The 7439-nt window shown below is 45.7% G+C and overlaps 1 long non-coding RNA gene across 1 annotated transcript; it reads left to right on the forward strand.

Annotated features, from left to right (window-relative positions):
• Window positions 1-4010: 4010 nt before the first annotated feature.
• Window positions 4011-5032, forward strand: LOC128406742 (uncharacterized). The gene is made up of 2 exons (XR_008328597.1): window positions 4011-4179; window positions 4931-5032. It is a non-coding gene; the product is annotated as an uncharacterized LOC128406742 (long non-coding RNA).
• Window positions 5033-7439: the final 2407 nt, after the last annotated feature.

Genomic DNA, 7439 nt, shown 5'->3' on the forward strand with positions numbered 1-7439 from the left:
AGGAACTGCGGGTTTGCAACATCAGCCACTGTGATTGGCAGGCAGTATCAAGGCTTGGAACTGACCCAGCTTGATATAAACATGGTGCCTTCCAGCTGTTGTTTGACTACAACTCCCATCATCCAATCCCATGTTGGCTGGGACTGATGGGAAATGTAGTCAAACAACCTCTGGAGCACAGCACCTTGGATTTCCCTGGAATAAGACCTACTGCACTTAGGGGTTCTTATTTCTGCTCCAGCACCAGAGACTCTGGAGCACACATATCCTGGGTTTAGATTTGGGCACATCCTCCCCTTGATCTGGTTCCATCAGCCTAAGTCTCAGGCCTTGTCACAATCTCCTGGTGGGTGGTAAGCTGAAAGTGGGATTCCCTACATCCACATCCAAATCCTACCCACTGCAAATCCCCTGTGTATGCTAAGAATGGGAGGCATCTGAGGGAGATCAAGGTAGATCAAAATTATAAACAACAGAGGCCTTGCCTCCCTGCCAAGCTTTAAGAAGCCTCTTCAGCTGGGTGCTCAACAGTCCTCTACCCCTCATGCTGAAAAGATGTTTCTCCTGAACGTCCCTGCTCCATCTTTCTTTGTTTTGTTTAATGATTCCTGACATCTCGTCACCATATTGTAAAGTTCCTCCTCAGCAAAGGAGGAACAGATTGTCTCCCTGACAGCAAAGGGGGGAACGGGGGTGGGGGGGTAGAGAGGAGAGATGGAGATGGAGAGAAGCTATAGCATCTCCTAAAAGTATGCCTCTCTGTTTTCTGTCAGCTCCAGAGAAATTGTTTTCAACTTCCCTTTGCAAGAGATGAGGACCTTTGTGGAGCAAACGCACCAGGATTTCTGCAGCCTTCTTTTCTTTGACCCAAGTAACCACCGTTCAACCTCGAATCTCCACACCTCTTGCAGAAAATAGGAATCTGCCTTATACAGAGTCAGACCACTGATCCATCTAGGGTAGCAACCAAGTCAACTTGTTTCTTGGGCATTCATCCTGATTTTTGTACACACAGAGCTTGTGAGGCAGTTATACAACAGCCATTGTCTATTGAGTATTTGCTCTGATATATTTGCTGGAAGGTTTTACGATGCCACAACGAGCAATTGTTGTCCCACACAACTTGAATTCTGCAACTTGAATTTGCCAGAATTTGAGCCCCACCTCACAAACTACCAAGCAGTCTAGTTCCATATTGAGCTTTGTGATGTTCATAGGTGATTCATAGGTGGAAACCTTTGAACTCTCTGCCTGTTGACACCAGGCAGGTGCCTTCACTGTTCTCTTTTTGGCACCTGCTATAAACATTTCTGTTTCGGCAAATCAATCAGGATATGTAGAATGTTGACCTATGTTTTGATCTGTTCTTTTACTTATCACTGATTTTAGGTGTGTTTTAAATATGTGTTTTTAACAGGGTTCTTCCCCCCCCCCGACAAGTTTGCTGTTTTATTGTTATTGCAAACCACTTTGAAGTTGTTAGGTTGTTTTGTTTTGTTTTGTTTTGTTTTTTTACAATCAAGCGGTATATAAATTTTATTAAATACAATAAAGAAATAAATACTGTCCACACAGATCAGCAGCATCTCTCCAGGGTTTCAGGCAGCGGACATTCCCAGCTGTTGAGATTTGAAGCTAGGACCTCCTGTGTCTACAATGCAGATGAAAAAAGGCTTCACAGTTACATAGTACGTACATGCATACATAAGCATAGTAATTCTAGGTAAAGTTTGCTTAGATCATCCCCTAAATGTCCTTTTGTTTTGTTTAAGTTTCTGCCCTACAGATGCAAGTTTTGGAAAGGGTTCGGCGTTCTTGGAGGGAGAAGCCGATTTGCCCGAGCTGCTGGGCTAATATGCCTTTGTTCTGAAAACGGGCTAGAGAGGGACTCTGCTTTCCATACTTAGCTCGCCACCTCGAGGTCGTGGGAGGGAAAAGCAGCCAAAAATCCACCCACCTTCTGTGGAGCCCTGTGGAGTTGACGTTTTTTAGAATCGGAGGATTGACTTGGGCACTTATTGCCCTTTACTCCAAGGATGGGGGATAAATTCACTTTGCATTTAAAGACCAAACTCCTTAAGTTGCAGCTTCAAAAATGTGTTTTCATAAATGGGAATACAACTGCCCATTAAAAGTGGCAGTTCTCCAGATTTTGCAGTGCAGTTCTCCAATCAAGTCATGGGTATAAATAGGCAGGTCCTAATGTAAAGTATGCATACAAATGCATTATTAGTGAAAATAACAACTGCATTATATTAGGGGGAAATTATTTGCATAAAATGTGTACCTTAGGCAAAATTGCATACAAAAATGTGTCTAATAGGAAACATTCACACTTAAATTCTGACAAATTTTCCTGAGGATTTTTTTAAAAAAACAGAAACACACACCTCAAATTGCTGTAGATATATGGAGAACATTTAAGAATGGAAAAATAAAAATGTAGAGAAGTGAAACTGACCAATTTGTCCATCGATTGTAGAGAGTCAGAAATGCTTGCAGATAGATTGGGGTATATGCTATTCTCTGAATTATTATCTGTTATTTGTTTTGCTATGCATTTTAGATAATACAAAATGAATGAAAATTATATCAAGAGGCACAGAAACTCTTGCTGATTTACTGAAAGCTACTCAGAGGTTGAGCAAGAGATCCTGATCTTCCTCCTCCTCACCAGCCCAATTAAGTAAGTCTTCCCACTTCTCTTGCAACCAGCCCGTCTCTTCTTGGACGGCCTTGCTCCCAACCATGACCTGTCTTGCGTGGACTGTCAGCTGGAACAACAGACTCTTTCTCTCCACAACTCAGGGTGAGTAGCAGCTGTTTTCCATACCAACTGTGGACATCAGATGTTGGGTCCCTCGGGCTATAGGGTGACCTGGTTGCAGATGGAAAGGAAAAGAGCAAGATCTGTTGGAAGGGCTGCCGAAACTCTCTTAAGACGGCAGCATCTGTCTCCCTCGTATAAGCCAGCAAATATACAGAACTTGGAGGTGGAAGGGTCTTCACAGTGTGAAACAAGACACTCACTTGTCCCAATTGGAAAAGGAGCTTTCCTGGTTATGGGAAAAAACATGAAATAGGGGGTGGAGCTTTTTCAGCCCGAGGGCTGCATTCCCTCCAATCATCTGGGGGCCACATGCCAGTGGTAGGTGGGGCCAGCCAGAGGCAAAAGTGGGCAAAGAAATGAATGTGATACTTAATTTTCTATGTCAGGCTATGTTCTTCCTAATCCTCTTTTAAAGCCATCTGAGCCATCCATCACTATACCTTTCGGGAGTGAGTTCCACAGTTCAACCATTAATAACATAATTAGAGCTTGCTGGATCAGGCCGATGGCCCATCTAGTACAGCATCCTGTTCTCACAGTGGCCAACCAAATGCCTGCGGGAAGCCTGCAAACAGGATCTGAGCACAAGAGTAACTCTCCCCTCCTGTAGCTTCAAATAACTGTTATTCAGAAGCATTACAGCCCACGGGCATAGCTAATTGGGGGCAGGAAGGGGCAGCTGCCCCCCATCAATAAAAATCAATAAAAATACATAGCAAACTGAGGTTCTGGACCCCTAACAAAAGGCCTAACACACACCCCCAACAAAACTCCTGGCTACACCCATTTTACTGCCTCCAACTGTGGTGGCAGAGTGCAGCCATTTTGGCTAGTAACCATTGACCATCTATTAGATTCATGGCTATGCTGCTCCTCCATGGGTGGAGGCAGTATGCCTCTGAATTTCAGTTGCTGGGAACCTCAAGTGGGGAGAGTGCTGCTGCTGTGTCCAGGTCTTGCTTGTGGGCTTCTCATACACATCTGACTGCCGCCTGTGATGGACCACAAGATGGACCACTGGCCTGATTGAGCTGGGCTCTTACTATGCCCTTAGATTCCTTTGTTCACCTCCAGTGAGCCAATGAGAAGTCTTCTCACCCTTTGTGCTGATTGGAACCAATCAGAGCAAAAGGAGGTGAGTCAGCCACAGAGGATTGGCTCCTAGCGTCACTCTGGAGAAGGTGTTCAGGAAGAACACCAAGGAATTGTTCTGTCTCCTCCAAAGCTGAGCATTCAGGAATCCAATCAACTCTCAACTTATGCAAGGTTTACATTCTGGGGGTAGTGCATATCCAGAATCACATAGAGTCAAAACACACTCTCCCTGCATCTCCAAATGCTCTTCCAAGGTGAGTGCAATGGTGGGTAGGATTGCCAACATTTCTCTCCCTAGGACCCTGCTCTGCATTACTGGAGAGAACTGGAGGCTAACAACAACAGAAGAAGAACTTCTGCTTCTTACAGGCTCCCATTTTTCTTATTTGGCAGAGAGCCTTCAAAATTCTAAACGGGCTGGACCAGGGTGAAGTGACTGTTTTGCCTGGTTCTTAAATCCTCACACAACCTAACAGCCTGCTTTTTGACTCTAGCCGGTCCTGGAGAAAGCAGCAGGAGGAAAGGAAAGAGAGAGTGGGATAAGGGGCAATACTTAAAGAGTACTATTACAACCACACGCACAAACACAAACAAAGCTCCCCATGCTGTTCAGAGCCGTAATTGGATTAGATCTTTATTAGTTTGTCCCTTTTGGAGGGAGTAGGGGGTTTGTTTTTAAACCAAACCTGGGGGGCTACATAGTGCTAATCAGGAAGGGCAGGAGTTGCCTTCTGCTACCCAGCAGGGAAGGAGCCCGTTTCAATTGAGAGATTTAACTTTTACTGGCAGATAATAATGTTTCACAACCAGAAGAGCAGGGAGGGAAACTGTCAGTGTGTCAAGCACGGAAGGCTACCTTCCAGTGTGTGTGTGTGTGTGTGTGTGTGTGTGTGTGTGTGTGTGTGTTTAATGTGTTTCATCCAGGAACGATTGATCAATTTTTTTATTTATTTAAAAAATGCATGGCAGTAATTTCTCCTGCTCTGACTTCTGTCTTTGCCTTAGATCTGGTTGGTGGCATGTGAACCTCCCTCCAGCTCTCTATGACAATTCAAGGAGAGTTTTCAGGACTTGAGTTGCCAGATTGAAGCACTTTGCAAGACAACAGCTACAGGATTTGAAAGACCTCAAGGAGCAGAATTGGAGTGTATAGATGTGTGCGTGTGAACCTGTGAAGTTCACTTTTTGTACCATGGGCTACTTTATAGATACTGACACACCCATCTCCATCCAGACAAACAAGAGGCATTATCAGAGCTCAAGGACACATTCCAGCCAGGTAAATACACAGAAGGAAGGTGCAAAGCAGGCCTAGTGAGGGGCGTAGCCTAGGGAGAGGGTGTGTGGCCTGGAGAGAGTTCTGAGGGCCAGACAGGGAGACCTGGAGGGCCATATTTGGCCCCTGTGCCTGAAGCTCCCTCTCCCTGCCTTAACGTATTTCCGTTTAGGCCGCCTGACCCTCTACTATTGACTCCAAGCTTCCCTTGACGTCTTAGCTCTGACTGTTCCACATGGCAGCAGCAAAATATACCAGTTCATGGCCAGAGCCCATCTCTGAAAAGGAGACAGCAATTATACAAGTCTTAAGCACCCAGAGTGTCAGCGAGCCTTCTCTAGCCTGGTGCCCGCTTGCTGCTTTGGACTACAACTCCCATCAACCCTGGCCAGCAGCTGATAGAAGTTGGAGTCCAAATAAGCTGGAGGGCAGCAAGTTGGAAAAAGTTGATGAAATCCTAGCAAATAAGGCAGGGTGGCCTATAGCATTTAGTTTTGTGGTCCTTCCCCAAGCCCAGGAGTAAACTAATGGCACTTCACAGCCTCTGGAGGGTTAGAGTGTGGTACAGTGGTTAGAGTGTTGGACTAAGTAAAATATACTCAGTCGAGAGTGGATTTCATTCTCTTTATTCAGCTCATGGTGGTGAGGAGGAAACTTCCCCCAGAATGTTTGCTTTATGTACATTATTTACACAATGGGCCCCATGTGATTGGCTAATCCTGTAGGCCAATCAGGTTGCGGATTCACTTCCACCTGGAGCTGGATTGGGTGGCTCCTGTGGACCAATCAGACTGCTGCATTCTGAATCCTATTGTTCTAGGACCAATCAGACTGCTGCATTCTGAATCCTATTGTTCTAGGACCAATCAGACTGCTACACTCTGAATCCTATTGTTCTAGGACCAATCAGACTGCTGCCTCTTGGATCCTATTCAACTCAGTACATAACACTAAGTAAGACCTGGGAGGCAAGAGTTCAAATCCCAACTCAGCCTCGAAGCTTACTGGGTAACCTCAAACTAGTCACTCACTCTCACCTTAGCCTACCTCACAGGGTTATTGTGAGGATAAATCTGGGGAGGAAGAGAGAACATTGTACGCCATCTGGAGCTCCTTGGAGGAAAGCTGGAGTACTAATGTAAAAATATATAAAATAAACAATGAAAGACCTCTGACCTGCCCCACAACACGCTCACCTATGCCAGATCTCTTTCTTTTCCCAGTACATGCAGACTAATCTGCTGATCTATAGCAAGTGTTTAAGGGAAGTGCTTGACGTTTTAATGCCTATTTAAAAGGGAACATTAGATTCTAAACCCAGATTTACATGGAAATATGTAAATACATGCACACACACACGCACATGCACACACACGCTTCAGAACTCAAGGGACCTACTTTTCCTGGAGAATGTATACAGACACTATTCTACCATTTTCAAACAGAATTAGAGTTGAAATACTTCTTGTATATTCATGTCGAGCTAATGCATAAAGATGTAAAAACAGCCCCAGGCGTTTATGTAGATGATGCGGGAATTGCATCCGCCAAATTGTGCATCTCTTAGAAAGGAAAATTTGGGAGTTTGCAAAAAGAACATACCCTCCAACATTCTTCGGCTGAAAATGAGGACGCGTGTCTCTAGGTGTGCGCTGCCACGTAAGTCAGCTGGCTGCCTCCCCTGCTGCCCCAGCCCGGCAGCTACTCTCTCCCTTACCTCCTCCCCTCACTGCCTCCACCTGTGCTGCACCTCATGCTGCCATCACAGCAGCGACGGCTTTGGCGGCAGCAGAGAGGGGCTGGCAAGAGCGTTGTGTGCATCTGCCACCTCTGCTCCAGGGGGAACTGCCTCCCCTGCGCACAAGGGTCCTGCTTCATGAGGGTTCCACTATAAGTGCAAGCACTGGCTGTAACTCTGGCTGCAAACACCAGCTCCTCCCCTCCTCTCTGGGCTTGGCAGCAGCAGCACTAGAGCACCAAAACAGGACATTCTGGGATCAAATAGGAAGCCTGGATGGCCTCTGTCATTCCGGTTTGTGCTGGGAAAATTGTGTGTGTTATATACTGAAGTTCTTACCCTGGGCCAGCAGGGGGATACTGTAGATAGTTTTCACTCAGGTCCACGTCAGTTATTTTAGGCGGGAAACCCTGGGTTGTTGTTGCTACAATGTTGATAGCTGGCTGCCTATAAAAGCAGGCCGGCTGAGCTGTTTGCTGTTCAGTTTTCTGTTCCAGCTT

This window comes from Podarcis raffonei, chromosome Z, assembly GCF_027172205.1.
Source record: "Podarcis raffonei isolate rPodRaf1 chromosome Z, rPodRaf1.pri, whole genome shotgun sequence".
NCBI lineage: Eukaryota > Metazoa > Chordata > Lepidosauria > Squamata > Lacertidae > Podarcis > Podarcis raffonei.